At 36.2% G+C, this 19,250-nt stretch overlaps 1 pseudogene; it reads right to left on the bottom strand.

Annotated features, from left to right (window-relative positions):
- Positions 1-261: 261 nt before the first annotated feature.
- On the bottom strand, positions 262-18,485 carry LOC100616708 (procathepsin L-like; annotated as a pseudogene).
- Between the last annotated feature and the right edge of the window lie 765 nt (positions 18,486-19,250).

Genomic DNA, 19,250 nt, shown 5'->3' with positions numbered 1-19,250 from the left:
TGCAGTTTTGGCAGACTTTGGCAGTGGCATTGACTGGGAGGAGTTCTGAAGCATGGGTCTAGGTGGGACTGTTTCCCTGAATGGTCACGTGGTGAGTGATAACGCTGACTCCTCTTTTCCTTGACCCTTCTAAAGGTACCAGACTCCAAGGAGGCCTCTCATCTTGGAGGAGGCTGCCTAGCTGGAAGCCAAGTTAGATTTAATCTTCTGGGAAGACCCCTTGGCTGAGAGGCCTCTGAACTACCCCTGGCTCAGGCCAGAACAGAGAAGATCTTCTACTCCTTTCCCTCTTCTTCCTTCTTCTTAATTTCTTCCTTCTATTGTAAATAAACCACTATAAAATCCCATTCTGACTTGAGTATTTCATTGGAATTTAGAATTTAAATCCCTGGCAATCACTAATATAATATTTTCAACCTCAACTATACATTTTACCCTTAACACAACACATAGAGATTTGAAAACTTTTAAAAGTACTAAATAAGTAATGTATTATTAAGACTATGTTAAAATGGACAATTAAAATTTGTTCAAATGCTAAAATAAAACTTATGTCATTTTATTCAAAGACCTTAAGCTGATAATCGAAAAAGATGCAAAGACCATAATCGTGTTTAACAGTAACCCTTAGGCTTAGCAGCTCTCATTGTAATATTATGTATAGATTGTCTTGAAACCCTTTAAAACTTAAAAAAGATGAGATTGTCCTTGGTCCATGTAACTTTAGTAGGCCTACATATATATTTCTTTATTCACATAATTAACAGGCAATAAGCCTGTACATTGATTACTAATGGCTCCTAAAACCTGGACCTGTAACTTCCTCTGTTTTGCTTTTCAAGGGACTGAAGTAATGTCAAAGCCAGTTAGAGATATCGATACACCTTTAATGTTGTAATGAGGTAGAGTACAAAATACTGGATTCATTCCTCAAAATATTTGTAGCCACTGACTGATTCCCCATTCTAGGACAAAAAAAAAAAGTAGATTCTAGGGCAAAAATACTAGAAATCAAATTCTCTTCTCAATCAGCTCCCCCAAAGTGCATATACAATGAATTGAGGTTTATTTTAAAAGGTCAAGCTTTATACACACAATTTTAAAATAAAAATGTATGTCTTTGAATTAAGCAATATTATAAGCTATTTATAACAAAGTAGTGTTTACATTTCACAAATGTAAAATGTCACAAGGAACTCAAATTATAACTTGGATCCTGGGCTATATTCAAGTGTTTTATCCTGAACAATACAGGTGTGATCCTGTTTTCAAATATTTCTGAAGTGGTTCTCCTTTAATCAAATCACACTTCTGGTTAGCTGACTTCGGTTGCTATTCCATAGTGGTTATTCTTGTCCTCAGTCATTAAAACATACCCTTTGTCACCCCACTCCTCACCCCAGATGTTATTGACAATCCAGTATTTCTTTCCACCTGTTCCTTCTGAACCATAGCCCACAACCAGTATACCATGATCCAGTTGTAAACTGCTGCACTGTGGCTCAAAATAAACACCAGACTCTTGGAACATGAAGGATGGATTTCCCGCATCAATAGCCACTGACACAGGACCCATGGTTGCTACAGCCTTCATCAGTGTTCTTTCTTGTGTAGATGGATGGAATGTCTACAAATCCAGTGACATTAGCTCCTGTGATATGGAAATCACTTTAAAAGACTGATATATATTAATTTAAAATCACCATTCAGCTATGTAATTCCTAAATGAAAACTCAAGTCAGCAGTCAACCTTTTATGGAGTTTTTAATTACTAACAGGAGGAAGAAAGGTATTAGAGAGAGAAAGAGAGAGAGAGAGAGAGAGAGAGAGAGAGAGAGAGAGAGAGAGAGAGAGAGAGAGAGAGAGAGAGAGAGAGAGAGAGAAAGGGGAGAGAAGGGAATAGGGCTTAAATACCCACTCTGCTTAGGCTGGGCCAAAGGACCAAGGCCTTGGATAGCCGAAGCAAAGAAAAGAGATCAATCCCTATCATTCATGTGACCAAAATGGAGAAACAGTCTGAGGGCCTCTACTCCAAGCACCAGGCTCCAACCACCTCCTTTCTTCCACACAGGAAGTCCCCAGTATCCTCAACTGTCCTCTACCTCACTTCCTGTATCTCCCCTGTGCCAATGGTGGCTCTAGCTTCACCCAGGACCGCCCAGAGGTCTGTCCCCTTTGCACATGTCTGTTGAAGGCCATATTCTCAAATAATTAAATTTTGAGCTTTGCTGCAGCCCTTCCTAAATCCTGTTACCCTGAGGAGTAGGGTAGAGATTGTAGTTTCCAAGACCTGATTCTGTCATTCCAAGTATCTCTATTGTTATTGACCAGGAAATAGCCAAATCCCATCCTCTAAAGAATGGTTTGAACAGGGTTGAGTAGTTTTGAAATTCACATCCCCCCCCCCCCCCGAGGCCCAAGGAAGACTAATCTCTCGGATGGGTCTTGTAAACATACTAGCTATGAAATTACAATAGTTAGAGATAAGGGAAAAATAGAAGAGATAGAGAGGGACAGCAAAACCAATGTTTTGCTGGGCATATTGACAAAAGCCAATTGGGGGCAGTCCCCTTTGGCAGAAAAGTGTACATTCAAAATAAATTCAATCAACCTTCAGTTCAAGCAACCACACCTCAAGGTTCATTCTTGATCTTGATGTAATGTAGGTTTTCTGGCATCTTTCTGCAACAGTTCATTCCTTGGATTTAGGAGTTAGCAAGCTTCTTCCTTGAAGATGTTTCTCAAACAAACAAACAAAAAATTTTCAAAATCTTGGAATTTTATTAAAATACCATCCCCCCTGAAGTGGGTGTTAAAAAAATCCAGTTCAGCTCAGGATGCATTGTTGAGTTATGGGGGTATATAAGTCATTTATTAAAAGAATTCAAAAACAATAAAAACAAAACAAACAAAAACAAAAACATATAAAGGGAAAAATATGGAAGAAAGTTAAACTTTTGGGAGAAAGGGAAGAAAAAAATTCAAAATCAGAATCAAAATAGCAAAATCTATGTATAAAATGTTGAGTAAACAAGAATAACTTCATAACTGGCTCTTGTAAAGGTCCAATTTATAGTAATTTCTATCCCACAAGTCTGTAGGACAGAATGCAGTAATATTTCACTTACCCACTTGTAGCCAAGACTACTGCAGAGAGAGAGGAAAAAATTAATTGTATATACCTTTTGTACAAGAAGTGAGGAAAGGGGAAAAATTCAAATATTCAAAAGAAAGCAATAATAAAAAAATAAGGGAAAGAGAAGAAAAAATTCAGGAATTCAATGTGTTTTTTGAAAAAACAGCATCCACTTGTCAATGGATTATTATCTTCAATGCATGTGATAGGATACAGTCAATCAGTCTAAGCAAAAAATGCTCTCTTTACATGTGAGCAATGAATCCAAGAGTCCTTTTCTCCAACCTTTATAGATGTTGGAGTAGTTAACAATATTTGGAATGGTCCTTCCCACAAAGGCTGAGTTGCTCCAGTATGCTGGAAATCTTTAATATACACCTTGTCTTCTGGGTTCAGGTCATGAAGTGAAAAGTCTAGTGGTCCAGCTTGTACTGCAGTTGCAGATTAATGAAGTTCACGCAGTTTATGCTGTAATTCCTGTATATAGGAAGCAATAGTAGTATCTCCCCCTAATAGTGATGTATATGCCGGGGAGAAAGGCTTAGCCTGTATAGGCGGATGTCCAAAAAAGCATCTCAAATGGTAAAATATGTAAGTCTCCTCTAGGTCTGCTTCTAAGATAAAATAGGGCCAGAGGGAGAATTTCAGGCTATTTTAAATGGGTCTCAGTGCATAATTTGCCAATCATAGTTTTAAGTTCTTTATTCATCCTTTCAACATGGCCTGAACTCTGTGGATGATATGGAACATGGAATTTGGGAGTTATCCCCAAGCAAGAATATATTTGGTTTAAGACAGAATCGGTAAAATGACTTCCTCTATCAGAATCAATATGTGCTGGCAGGCCAAAATGAGGAATAATTTCCTTTAAAAGCACCTTAGCAACAAAAGCTACTGTGGCTCGGGTCACAGGAAATGCTTCCAGCCATCTGGTCAGTTGATCTACTATGACTAGACAAAATTTATAATGTCTGGCCTTTGGCATTGTTATGAAATCTATCTGTAGGTGCTCGAAAGAGGTATAAGCCAAAGGATGCTCACTGAAAGCTTTGTCACGAAAGGCGTGTTGGTTATATGCCTGGCAGGTAGAGCAGGCTGAACACACTTTAGAGGCTATGGTAGTTATAACGGGGGCTATCCAAACCCTTTTAACAGAGTCCATGATGCCCTGGGTACCAAAATGACCATTTTTATGAACAGATTGGCAAATTTGGTGATAGAAACTTCTAGGGAACAGGGGTTTCCCTTTAGATGATACCCACACTCCATTAATCTGTTTTGCTTTAAATTTTTGTTTCCATTTTTCCACTTCCTTTTTATTATAGGCAAGTGATAAATTTAAATCATCAGTGGTTGTTAATGTTAAAATTAATCCAGGTCCTTCTATGGCTGCTAGCTTTGCAGCTGCATCTGCTCAGTCATTTCCTCTAGAGACAGGGTCAGAGCCACCTGTATGGGCAGAGCAATGAACTACAGCTAGGGCTTCAGGCAGTTTGAGAGCAGAAAGAACTTCATTAATAATTTCTGCATTAGCTATTGATTTTCCAGCTAAGGTTAAAAATCCTCTCTGGAGCCATAGCATCCCAATTGAATGACAAATGCCAAAAGCATATCTAGAATCCTTATAAATTGTTGCCTTTTTACCCTTGGCAATTATACAGGCATGTTTCAGAGCTATGAGTTCTGCCCCTTGAGTGCTAATATTAGAGGGCAGCAAAGCTGACCACTCAGTGGCAAATTCTGTGACTACAGCAGCTCCAGTGTAGCGTATGCCATCTCTCATAAAAGAAGAACCATCAGGAAGTAAGACCAGATTTGAGTTGTTTAAAGGAGTGTCCAAGAGATCATCTTGAGGCTTTTCTGCCATGGACACTAGTGTTTCACAACTATGTAATGGTTCTCCTGAAGTTGGTAAATCTGGAAGCAAGGTGGCAGGGTCAAGAGTTGAACAGCTCTTCAAGGTAATGTTTTCATTGTTTAACAAGGTTATTTCATACCTTGTAATTTGCTAATCAGAAAATGCCTTTGTTCTATGTCTTAACAACAATGCTTCTACCTCATGTGGGCACATTATTGTTAATGGACATCCCCATACTAAATCAACAGTTTTTGTCACTAGTAAGACTGTAGCAACTACTCCTCTAAGACATGGTGGTGCTACTGATGCTACTGGGTCCAGTTGGGCAGAATAATTGGCAATTGGGCGCTGGGAAGGTCCCAAAGTCTGAGTTTAAACACCTGAAGCTACCCCTCTTCACTCATGTACATACAAAGTAAATGGCTTGTTGTAATCTGGGAAGCCTAGAGTGGGGGCAGACAGGATAGCCTTTTTAGATCTGATAGAGCTGACAGGTTTTCTGGTTCTAATTTGAAGGGTTCAGGGACTGAATCCCTTGTTAGTGCTATAAGGGGTTTAGTAATTTCCCCATAGCAAGGAATCCATTGTCTACAAAACCCATTGCTCCCAAAATTGCTCTTAACTGTTTCTTAGTGGTATGAGCACTTAAATTTTGAATATTCTCAATTTATTTGGGAGAAATCACGCGGGCACCTGCAGACAGCATGAACCCCAAATATTCTACTTTAGGGAGACACCACTGAACCTTATCCTTTGAGATCTTATGACATCTTTTGTGCAATTCCAAAAGAAGGTGCTTGCTATCTTCCTGACATGTTTCCGCATCTGGTGAGGCCAAGAATAGGTCATCTATGTACTTGATTAATTTGCTGTTTTTTAATTTTATATTATCTGTATCTTGGCTCAAAATTTGCTCAAATAAGCTCGGGCTGTCTACGAAACCTTGTGTCAGATGACTCCAGCAGTATTTACGGCCCTGCCAGGTGAAAGCAAAGATATGCCTCGAGTTCTCATGTATGGGTATCGAAAAGAAGGCTGAGCACAAGTCTACTACTGTAAAGTATGTAGCTGTGCTAGGAATAGAAGAAATGATAGTATTGATATTGGAAACTATGGAGTGTCTTTTTATAACGTGGTTGTTCACAGCCCTCAAATCCTGCACGAATCTATAGAGGTGTTTGCCATCGGGCCCTCTTTTTGGTTTTTTAACGGGCAGGATGGGTGTTTTGTATTCAGATTTGCAAGGGATTATTATTCCCTGTTCTATTAATGAGTTAATAACTGGTGTAATACCCTCAATTGCCTCTTTTGAGAGGGGATACTGAGGAATGAAAGGAGGTGGGCTAGATTTAGTTTTTATCTGCACAGGTACAGCCAACTTAAGTAAGCCTACATCAGAAGAAGATGTGGCCCAAAGAGACTCTGGTATATCTTCAGGTATTGCAAAGGTGAGATGCTCTTTTTTCTCCTGACTCTCTGAGAGAATTACAGGGAGTAAATTTAAAGATTCCTCTGGTACTTCCAATGATAAAGAACCATCTGGGGAGCAGGTTATTGTGGCTCTGAGATTGCATAGAAGTTCCATCCCCAGCAAATTTAAAGGGGAGTCAGGCATCAAAAGGAAGGAATGTTGTACCTCTAGGGGTCCTACAGACACCATTCTAGGAGGAAGTCTTTTAACTCTTTGGGTTATTCCTGATACTCCCATTACATTCTCTGAGCCAACAGAATAACATTGTAAATCAGGTGTTCTCTTTAATACAGATCGGGAAGCTCCAGTGTCTAATAGACAATCATAATAGTTGTTACCCACCTTTAAAGTAATATGGGGTTCATTAGTATGGGGGGTAGTGGATAGGGACAATGGCTAGTAGGACATCAGGGTCCGGAAAATCAAAGGTTGTATCCTCTGATTCCTGTGCCCCAGCCCCCACCGGACACCTTCATTGTGTTTGGGAAGTTCCTTGGGCACCCCCCTGAAAAGTGCCCCCCTGAAGGGCACCCCCCTGAAGGGCATTCGTGCCTCGAGTATTTTTTGGACTAGCACCATTTTTTATATTTTGTTGTGGAGTTATTTCATTTGAGTTATCATTTTCCCAATATCCATTCCTATAGTCATCATTCCTAAAGTTGCAGTTTTCATTGTCATAATTATATTTATTTCTATAATGATCACTTCTGTAATTGTTATTAAACTGCACATTCCTTCCTATAATCTTGAGAAAAGCTCTACACTGTACCATATTGTGGCCCTTCTTCCCACAGAAGTGGCAGGTAATGGATTGATAATTAGATTTCTGGAGGGGGGGCAAGTGTCGTTGGTTCATTATCATGCCCACTTTCTAATTTAGCTATCCTATCTATTACACATTCTTCATTTCCTCCATGTCATCATTATTTTCTTCTTCCTTTTCTTTGTTTCTCCTTAAAATATATATAGCTGTTTTTCACAATTCTTCAAGGTCCATCTCTGACCTTCTTGGACATTGTGTTCTAAAATAATTCTTAATCCCTTTGCAAGAGTTATTGACAAAGATCCTTCTAACTTCTCTTAAGCTATTCTCTTTAGTTAGGTCGCAATCCAGGTATCTGTCCCCAAACTCAATTATTCTATCCATGAATATGGAGGGTGTTTCTTCCTCCTTTTGCTTAATTTTTTCAAGTTCCATCCACTTATCTGTACTGTCTGCACATTCCTTCATTGCCGTAAGGATGGCCTCTCTAAACGGTATAGTTGTAGATAATCCTCAGGATTGTTATAGTCCCATTCGGGATCCTGAGATGGCCAATGAGCTGCATTCCGCCCCCAGGTTTTGTTGACATGAGCAATTATTTTATTTTTCTCATGTTCAGTCAAAAAAGCCTGTAGCAAGTTCTCAACTTCCTTGTAAGATAGATTATACTGAAAAAAAATATGTCTCCCATCTTTTTTGTTACTAGAAAGGGACCTTGTTCATATGTGGGGATATTTCATGTAAATTCATTTATTTCTTGGGGAGTAAATGGTATCCTATGTCTTAAAGTCACCACATATCCATTCTGTCCTATTTCAGGTACTTCTCTCAGAGGAAACAGGCCTCTAGTTGAATTTTGTACCCATGGGTCAGTTTGATAAGGACATGTTTCTCTAGGAGGACAAGATCTCCTTTGCATTGGAATTTGGTTTTCTGTAGGAGAGGGAATATGAGAAACTGGGATTGCAGTGGGAGGGTTTTGGGGATTAAATTCAGTCAAAATTTGCACTATATGAGAGAAGCAATCTGTTAACTGAGCTATAGGGAAGGTTTTTTCCATCTCTATTTCAGGGAAGGGAATTTCCTCATTCAAGGGTTCAGAAATAGGTCTGTTTCTGGTAATGTGGGTATTTGCCCATTGATCCTGTAAGAAACATTTTAGATCTTCTAATTGGGCTTGCATTTTATCCTCAATTTCTTTTTTATTTTTGCATCTTTAAAAACATGATTGAGGAGTACAAAAATGACATTACATATTAATATAAAAAATTGGAGGTATCCTGCATTCCTCAATGCCCCTAATTCTTCAACTGCCATATAAATGTCAAAGAATGTAGTACTCATTGATATATATATATATATATATATATATATATATATATATTAATTATTTCTCTAACAGTCTTCACAAAACATGTGGGGAGCAGAGCAAAGCAAAAAACTTTCCACAGGGTTTTTTGTTTTTTTGTTTTTTTACTCCTAATCTAGGTAATTGTTCCTTAAGGGAAAGGATATTTAGAAACAGCTCTACAGCTCTCCCAGCCAGGACTTTAGGGTCCTGTTGCTAAGATTTAAAACAGCTGTTTTCTATCTAACTTTTAGAGTCACACAGCTGGGAAGTATCTGAGGTCCTATTTGATTCCAGGACCTTCTATCTCTAGGCCTGGCTCTCAATCCACTGAGCCACCCAGCTGCCCCTTAAGATTAAAGGGAAGAAAAAGAAAAACTGCTGATTCCAATTTAACTTAAGGAGAAAAGAGAAGGGAGAAGAAGTTTTGTATACTCACTTGTTCTAGCAGCTGTGTCTTTAAGCCGAGTTAGCTGTTAAAAAGGACTAAGTGGTGAGAAAGTAGAGTAAAAAGGCAAGAAAATTCAGAAGTTTATTGAGAGAATTCTTTAGACTCCAATTAGTCAGCCACAATGTGATATGGAAATCACTTTAAAAGACTGATATATATTAATTTAAGGTCGCCAAGGAATTCAGCTATGTAATTCCTAAATGAAAACTCAAGTCAGCAGTCAACCTTTTATGGAGTTTTAATTACAAACAGGAGGAAGAAAAGTATTAGAGGGAAAGAGAGAGAGGGGGAAAAGGGAGAGAAGGGAATAGGGCTTAAATACCCACTCTGATTAGGCTGGGCCAAAGGCCCAAGGCTTTGGATAGCCGACGCAAAGTAAAGAGATCAGTCCCTATTACTCACATGACCAAAATGGAGAAACAGTCTGAGGGCCTCCACTCCAAGCACCAGGCTCCAACCACCTCCTTTCTTCCACACAGGAAGTCCCCAGTATCCTCAACTGTCCTCTACCTCACTTCCTGTGTCCCCCCTGTGCCAATGGTGGCTCTAGCTTCACCCAGGACTGCCCAGAGGTCTGTCCCCTTTGCACATGTCTGTTGAAGGCCATATTCTCAAATAATTAAATCTTGAGCTTTGCTGCAGCCCTTCCTAAATCCTGTTACCCTGAGTAGGGTGGAGAATGTAGTTTCCAAGACCTGATTCTGTCATTCCAAGTATCTCTATTGTTATTAATCAGGAAATAGTCAAATCCCATCCTCTAAAGAATGTTTTGAACAGGGTTGAGTAGTTTTGAAATTCACACACCAGAGTTTTCTGACTGATATTTGCATTTGTTATGCTCTTCAACATATGGATAGCATTCTTCTGTATCAATGCCACCATTTTCTTCACATATTGGAAGACTTTATCCATGAAAACAACACAATAGCCATTGCTTTCAGAAGAAGAGCAGTCAACCAAGTTCTATTCACTAAGTGAAACAAGTTTGCCTTTTTTTATGGAACCACTTATCTTCAAGGGAGCCAGTGGCACTAAATGCCCAACAAGAACCATACTGACTCTGACCATTAAAATGAGTTACAATGCCTTTTTCTCTCCAATCTACATATGCAGGAATCTGTGCAAAGAGAGCTTCATGAAACAGAGATCCTTTGGTCCTCCTCTCTGATCTATTGGACTTATAGCCATTCATCATTTGTTTGAATTCTTCAGTGGTCATGTCACCAAACTTGTTCATTCCCATCTGGAAACTATGTTTGTCCGTGCTGTACTCCAGACTGTGCATTTAAATCATTTTCAAGTTCTTTTCCTATGTTTCTCTCCTCTATCTTCATTTGCTTCATAGGTCTTCCTAAGTTGTGCCTTTCATTGGTACTACTGAGAATCTAAAGTCCAGTCAAATTGTGGAATGGCAGGCACTAATACCAAACATAGGAAGCTAAACACAAGTAGAAATTCATGTTACAAATCTAAATGTCTTAGCAGCATTCTAGAAAAAGTAGTACTTCTAAAGAAATTTAGGGGTTCTGTTGACAGAATACTGGATCCAAGATCCAACTGCTCCTCCTTTATAGCAAAGTCCCAAGCTGAGCCTGTGGGCCTTACATCCCAGCATTGTACTTGGCTCTGTCTGGGGTTGCTGACTCTGTCAGGAATCTTTTTAATGAGGATAAAATAGTGATTTTATTAAAACTGAGACTCAAAAATTACTAAACAAATGTTATTGTCTCATAACTGTGAAAAGTTCATTCAGTCATGACTAGGAAGTAGTACAATTAGTTCTAAATGTAACACTAGAAAATCATCCAAAGTACATATTATTACACTATATATTTGATGCTTATATAATTATTTTGAATGGATATTATTCTTTATGAATACATAATTTAAGAAGGAATAATGTAGGAAAACAGAAAATTGCTTTTGTGTAGCTAATGCCTAAATACCCAGAATATTTACTTGTGGTCCAATGTATCAAAGACATGTAATAAGTTATAAAATTCACCATTTTTGAAAAAATTGCATTTCTATAGTTTAGATAAATTTTTTTTATTTTCTACTTTAATAACTAATAATTTGTGGCAACAGATTTTTTTTACAAAATTGGAATGATTATAAAAGATTTATGTAATAACTGTATTAATTTATGTTAATGACAGTGGAACATTATTTTTGAAAATTCATATACATACCAACATTTTGTGCTAAAATATCCACATTCACATATATAGACATACTTTAATTCATATATAAGCATACATTGTCCAAAATATTTTTCTGTACTTTAAAGTATTTTGGATGAAAACTGCACTAAAACTTAAAGAACAAGCTGTTTATATGATTGTGTGTGTGTGAGTATTTGGGAGGAGAGCTTTTAGAACCTAGAATCTCAATTCTGTACAGAATAAACAATAAGGAAAATGATGGATGTTGCAAATTAATGACACTCTAAAAAATTTTGCATTCTAAGAAAATTGTTAGCAATAGAAAAATGAAGAAACTTTCATAAGACCACAAAGACAAAATCCATGTGGCCATATAGACTGTCAGAATTGTTTTCTAAATTTTATTCTAACTCTAAGCATTTGCTCTGAATGTATTATGTTCCCAAACTATATTGGAGTCCCTGAAAAAGTCACTGATATCAAGTAGTTTATGTTCTAATGGGGATGTCTCTGTTTTTATAATTATATATGTAAACATATGTATATATGATTCTATGTAGATATATCTTACATATATATTTCTGTCTATATAAACATAAATGCATACATACATACATGAATACATACATGAGATGCTAAGTGGTGGAGTGCATAGATCACTGGATCTAGAGTCAGGAGGACTTGAGTTCAAAACTAGCCTCCAACTCTTACTAGTTCTGTGACCTTGGGCAAATCACTTGACCCTATTTGCTTCAGTTCCTCATCTATTAAATGAGCCAGAGAAGGAAATGACACTTAGCCAAGATACTTACCCAATGTAGTCACAAGGAATCAAATGCAATTGAAATGACTCCACAGCAAAATATATACACACACAATAACACAATTATGAATAATCTGAGTCTGAATTCAGATCATCTGAGCCCTGAACTGCTACCCTTTCCAATGAGTCATAATATCTTTTTTCATTCTCTCCATACGATTTAAAGATTTCTTCACTAGAATTTTCCTGTGTTGCCTCACAATGGATAGGATTGGTTTTCCTGTCATCTTAAATAAATGAAAAAGTTTTTAGTAAAATCTTGGTGGCACACCCATCATCTAAACCAGTCCACTTAAATTTGATATGGTCTACCATACTGTGGGCTCCAAGGTGATGAATAATTTGTCCCCAGAAAAACTCTACAACTTAGTTATAAAAGATTTGTCATAGACACAAGAAAGGGGAATGCCAACAGAAGAGAAGCTGCAAGTCATAAGAATAAATAAGTTTTATTTGAAATTCCAATAATTCATTATGTTTTCTAATTTTCTCTTTGCATTGAGGATAGCTCTTTTGTGAAAAATGTTAAAAATACTGTACATGTGTTATGTTGGGAATAGGACTCAGGAAAACCTCTTGAATGCCCTGTATCACTGTATTAGTTTCCATGTAAAGCACTCACAGATTTTCTTAAAAATTAAAATCCTACAAATAAACACTAATATCTTCCAGTAAGAAATCATAAATTCCTACTTGCATCTACATAATATTCCCCTACGCTGTTTTTAGAAGGTTCACTTCACTCAGTCATTCTTTTCTTATCTAGATTCATGTTGTTGTTTCTTTCAGAAAAGAAGTATTTACATGTCAGAATGATGAGTCTCACCATTGTTTGATGAAGAGACATCAATCAGTTGGTGCACATTGTAGTCAGAACTGACAGAATTGAAGAAGTACTGTAAGCCTGCTGATTCCTCTCCACAATGTAATTTTGAACTCAGCACTCACTAATGGACAAGATATTCTAACATAACTGCCTCTCAGGACCCATAGAAAGTGTCATTGTTGGAACATACTATGAATTATTTACCAATCTGTGTATCCTAGTGTCCTTTTCAACTTGCAAGTTCTGAATTACCCACCTCCTTCCCTATGCTTCTGATGGTGGTGGGGGTGGGGGTTGCAATCTCCTTTGGGTGGGATGGTAGATGCCCAAGTTTGGAGAGAGCATTTTTGTTTGGGGCTTACCTAGCTAGGAGTCCCTGTACTTGGCACCAGAAATGCCAAGAGCTTGGGTCCAGGCCTGCTCACACCTCCAAGGGTCCTCATCAGGTGGAGCAATGTAGGTAGAAATGAATGATGGAAGTCAGCTGTGTGAGTATCAGCCTGGGGCCAGGCTCTGCATGGAATGGCTTCTTCACTTGACCCATGATTGGTTTTCATTTTTATGCCTTTTTTCTTGGCACACAACTACATTATTCAACATCCATGTTCAAATGCAGATAATTGGGTAAGTGACATATTAACTTTTGACAAATCATTTGATTAACATTCTGTGATCATTCTACACCCTTATATTGTAATTATTTATTCTGACAGGATACACAAATGTTTTTCTAAAGATAAATGATTCTGTCATAGGTGGCTTAATTTTCTCACTAATCTGTGAGGAGCTTGAGTTTACAGACAATCAAGGAAAATCACTTATTACTTTAATAAAAATAGATAATCAATCAAAAATTCTAGAGGCAATAAATAATCATAGTAGTCAAGTAGAGAAATCAAAGGGGTATTAAAAACACAATTCAGATTTAATATTAGACTAATCATTTTTTAGAGTTTGTTGGGGAGTTTTCCAAGAAGGGTTTTGATTGGTAAATCAAGTAAATCAACATCCCCTAATAATGGAATTGATTTCTCCTATAATATAAGAGCAAAATACTTACACAATATTTCCCCAAAATATCACCAAAAGATCAGGCTCACAAAACCAAACCCAAAAGACTATCATGGGTTAATTTTTGCTTAGGTATATAACTCCTTACAAAGCTGTGCTTAGAAATTCCCCACTCCTATGCGCAGAACAAATTATCCTAAGCCAGCACATCAATCACCATAAGAAGAGGCTTGTACAATATACCTAATATTCAAGGATTTTCTCATATTTTGATTTTCTATACATTTTATTAAACTAAATGTCTTCCCTATATATTATATTTTAGAAGTTATAATGCTGTGAAAAAACTTTATTCTCAATTTTTTCTTTGTAATTAAAGGGAATTCTGGGCCATCAAAACTCATAAATTTATTACAATTTCAAGTCATAGTCTTCTGAATAAATCAACTATTGAATGCCAGTCAAATTATAAGTTTACAATTTTTAACAAAAAGCAATACTTATTTTCTGTATGATTAACACTAGAGAAGCTACATAATAAGAATATTTCTACACATATTGTTATTTTGGGGAGTAAACATGTCTTTGAGTGACAAAGAAGCCAGAAAAAGTTAATCATAAAAATAATTTGAATGGTGTACTTTGAATTTAAATTCAAAATCATACACACGTACACATCATATATGGATAATATACATTATTTTTGTTTAGTACTAGTTCCTTTGGTGGACAGGATTTCAAGATTGCTTCTTTAGCATTGTTTCCAAGTAATCAAAATTTAACTATCTCTATTAAAACTTTGGATTCATTTTGGTACTAAAATCTTGGTATATCTTTGTTTTGAAACACATATGTTATATTATCCTTTTTTTTTTGAAAGAAGTATTTTGTTCTTGAAATCATTTTGTATGAGTTAGAATCCTGGATACTGGCTCAACCAAGCTAGAATCTAATTGCAGTCTTGAAATGTGGCAGATATTTCAATATTATATATCCTTTTCAGTGTCAATTTCTTTTAAAATCACTTTTAATGGCCACAAAAGAATGTGAATTTATATAATGGTGCAGTGAAAGAGCTATTCAAATACAGGAAATTTCTGTAAAGGAGTTATAATTTAATATTATATATGTCCATTCATATATGGCATATACACATGCCTCCATACATGTACACTCATTTATGTGTGCACACACATGGCCCTCTATATGGTATAATTAATAATGGTAATAATCTTTATTGTTGTTATTATACACTTAGGGTGTGTGCACAGAACTAAAGTATGTTTTCTAGAAAATTAGAAAAAATACATTTTCTTGGTGACTTTAAATTAGGGAGCAAAGAAGGTAGAAAATAAATTTTATTATGAATTCAAGTCTGAGAATGTTAATCAAAAACCAATCATTAAAGGACCAAAAAATTAATCTTCATCATTGATTGGATGGCAGAAAATTTGTTTTGATTCAGATTATTCAAAAGCATGGTTAAATTCCTTATTAGCTGTCCAGAATTCATCAGGTGGCTATTGGCCTGTGTTAAATTTAAAACCTCGAAATGAATTCATGAATGCTTCATCATTCAAAGTGGAGAGCTTGGAAAACATGAAAGTCTTTGAGTTTTTGTCATTTTTAGCAAATGCCACTTATGAAAATGTCCTTTTAAGAACTTACCAATTGTAATTCTAATCAATTTTGATCTGAAAAATATTAATTTTTTAAACATAGGGCTTTATTTAGTAAAAGAGAATTCAAGCATAGTGTGAATTATATAAATCCACCCCTTAAAGAAGTCTTCAGTGACTTAAATTTGGAATCAATACATTTTCAAAATAAACTTTCCACAAAAATAATGCAAAATGTCAAAGTCTGTAATTTAGCTATGCTTTGAATTTACCTGGATCAAATGACAGATTTGGAGAGTAATTACTACTTCATAAGTAAGAATTTTTTTCTTAAAAGTTTATCAAGATCGGTGATCAAATGCACCGCTATTTAGTGGAGAAAGCAATCAAATGCTTTCCTAATTAGATAATAGTACACATATTTATACTTAAACAGTACTTTAAGTCAGACTTTACCTCTATCTTTCAGTGGTTTGGTCTTACAGTGAGAGAGTAGAGAGATATAAATTTTTTTAAGAGCAGAACTGAATAGATTAACAGAGAATGTGTCATTTCAGCTTAATTTTTGAAGCACATAGGAAATTTCATTGGTTAATGAATTATTTTAGGAATCAGAGATGGCATGAATGAAGTAAAATAAACAGGGACAACCAGTAGAGTTTTAAGAATAGAAAGAAGTTAAAATGTAATTGTACTCTGGGAGGATTTATTTAATGTTCAGTCTATAAATCTCACAGCAATCAATTTTAACTATTTAGTGACTAATTATAGAAACATTCCTAAAGAAGGAAAAAATATGAAAGTGAAAATAAAGAAACAAATGTGATCCCTGGACAAGAAAAATAGTAAGACAAAAAGGGTATTGAAACAAATACACAGATATCTATCTATTGTCAATATCCACCTTGGTAGAAAAAATAATAATTCCATAGGTCAGTTATGGGAATTAACTTGAGTAGTAATACCAACTGCTCAGAATGAAACTTAAACTGTTGAGAGGATTAGATCAGCTTTTTAGAACCTGATCAGCATGAAGAGAATTTTTGCAGAACTCTATCTATGGGTAAATTTGAGTTCCAGAAAAGTATGTTTTTGTTAGCGATCTGCAAGGTGTTTTTTGAACAATATGCTGGATATGATTAGTAGTCCCAAAAATTTGGAAAGGGTATGATTAGACTTCAAAAGCTAGCTCAGTCCTTACTGCTTCTCATATCCTATGAGAACACATTATGATAACAATTCTTTATCTTTATCTTTATTTTGTTTGGGCTAACAGTTATAAATATGCTAAATGTTATTTAGCAAATGATCATTAAAAATTCCAAGGCACATATAAAACAAAACATTTTGTCATGACATCTTTTTAAGACATAAAGTATAATTTTCCTACAGAATTTAGACTTAAAATGATTCTATAAAACAATAATTATTCTATTCAATAATGACAAATATTTAGTTAAGCTTGATAATATTTTATTGTCAGTTACTTGGTGCTGCTGGGTGTGGTTGTATACATAAGATGTTAGGATGTTACTTGCTAAACCAGTTAAGGATTCAGAAGACCTAATGCCAACAGTACCATTAAATAACAACTCTACTATTCTCTTTCCAAGGAAATGTCTCCCTCCCTATCCCTAACCCCTAGAATGTATATGCTGATTTTATTTATTTCTTAAACCCTTATCTTCCATCTTAAAAATAAAGACTGTGCATTGGTTCCAAGGCAGAAGAGTGATAAGGGCTAGGCAAAGGGAGTTAAGTGACTTGCACAGGGTTACACAACAAGGAAGCATCTGAGGCCTGATTTGAACCTAGGACCACCTGTCTGTAGGCTTGGATCTCAAACCACTGAGAAACCCAGCTGCCCTCTATATGCTAATTTTTAAGGATGAAAAGGCATTCTACTTTCTGATTAGGGGACCCATAAAATTCATGTCATTATAATTACAATATTTAACTTCATTAATAATGAATATACTTTTTGGTCTCCATAGGATTTGATTTTTTTTTGTCTTTTAAAAAGAAACATAGTGTGATCCATTCAGACTGTGTTCTAAGATATTAATCAAAGCACTTTGACCTTACCTTGTCATGTTTCAGTGGAGAGATATCCTTAGGGTATGCCAAGTGAAGACTTTTTCTCTTTGCCTTGCTCTTAGTAATTAATATTTGGGTACTGACTTAGAGAATCAGAAACAGGTCAGAAAGAAAGGGCTAACATATATTTAAAAAATGATTCATAAGTTAATATTTGAATGAACAAATAATTAAATTAGCAAATAACAACTATAATTTAATGGAAATTTTAAAATGCTAGTCTCAGGGCTGCTTTCTTTCGGGTATTTCTACATATCACAAAGCCTGATGCAAAAGGAATAAAGATACAGAGTGAGAGAATGAGCATTTATCATGTACCTACTCTGTGCCAGGAATTATTATAAGCTCTCTGCAAATATTATTTTCCCAATTTTACTTAATGATAATATTTTATACAAACAAAATGAGTTAAAGTTGATTTGAAAATTGGGCTATTGGGGTGGTGCCAAGATGTAAGAGTAACTAGAGAGCATCACAGTTTCATCACGAAAATCCTCCCTGACCAAGAGGAAAATATCACCACAAAACAAATACATGAGTGAAGGAATCAAAAAAGAGACAGAGTGAAACAACCATCAAAAGTGGAGAAATCCAAAAGGTTGGCATTTGGGGAACTGGTGTGAAAGGGGAGTGGAGATAACCAGAGGCCTATAGCAGAAGAGCAAGCCAAAAACAAACTACAAACTCCTCCCCCCACAATCTGCTCTCAAAGATACTGAGTTTAAGCCATGTCTAGGAGTTAGAACCATAGATTCTTCCAAGGAAAGTAGTGGTCAAAGCCAATTCAAACCCTTGCAATTTCAAACCTGTTGATAAATTGGGAGTCCCAGCCTAGGGCAATCTGGATTGAAGGGGGCTGATCCATGGGGACCCAGAAAGAAGCCAGGAATCCCAGTCTGGGCTTTGGGTGAAGGCATAGTTCTCAGGGGAAACTTCCCCAGGATCTCTTTGCCCAAAAATAAGGGCAGAGCTCCAGGGAAGGGTAATCAGGGGTGTGTCTGATTGAATCAAGAACACCTTGAGGTAAAAAAAAAAAAGAGCCTAAGTCTGGGGCTATAATTTGATTGGTATCTAACATAATCAAGTGCAGAGTGAAATCAAAAGCTTATAGTCAAGCCTGAGGGAAGTATTTAAGGTAGCAACTTCTCAAGGGTCAATTTAATCAGCACTGGGAGGGGACTATCAGAGCTCTCACCCTTTAGACCTCTGTTAAACTAATAACAACCCAGAAAATAAGCCAAAATAGCATCAAGGAAGGACTGAAGTTTAAGAGGTTACTCCAACTTTCCAGAATAAAGAACCTACCTATAAGTAAACAGGGAAATGATCAAACAACCCAAAAAAGCACCTAACTCTAAAGACCTACTATGGAGACAAAGAGCAAGGTGCAGTCAGAGAAGGGGACAGTGAAGGAAAGGAAACACATATAAAATCCAAAAGAAAAATACAGAATGAACAGAGTCTGAAAGAACTAAAAAAAAAAAAAAGACTTGAAAAGTGGGAAAGAGAAATGAAAGTGATGCAAGAAGAAAATAAAGAAATGCAAGAAGAAAGGAAATTAATGCAAAAATAAATAAAAGTGCTGTAAGAAGAAAGGAAATTAATGCAAGAAGAAATTCAAGTAATGCAAGAAGAATGGAAAATAAATGAAGTAGAAATGACAGGGATGCAAGAAGAATTGG

The sequence above is a fragment of the Monodelphis domestica genome, chromosome 3 (genome assembly GCF_027887165.1).
Source record: "Monodelphis domestica isolate mMonDom1 chromosome 3, mMonDom1.pri, whole genome shotgun sequence".
Taxonomy (NCBI): Eukaryota; Metazoa; Chordata; class Mammalia; order Didelphimorphia; family Didelphidae; genus Monodelphis; species Monodelphis domestica.
The sequence above is the reverse complement of the archived record's forward strand: the minus strand, read 5'-3'. Positions and strand labels throughout refer to the sequence as shown.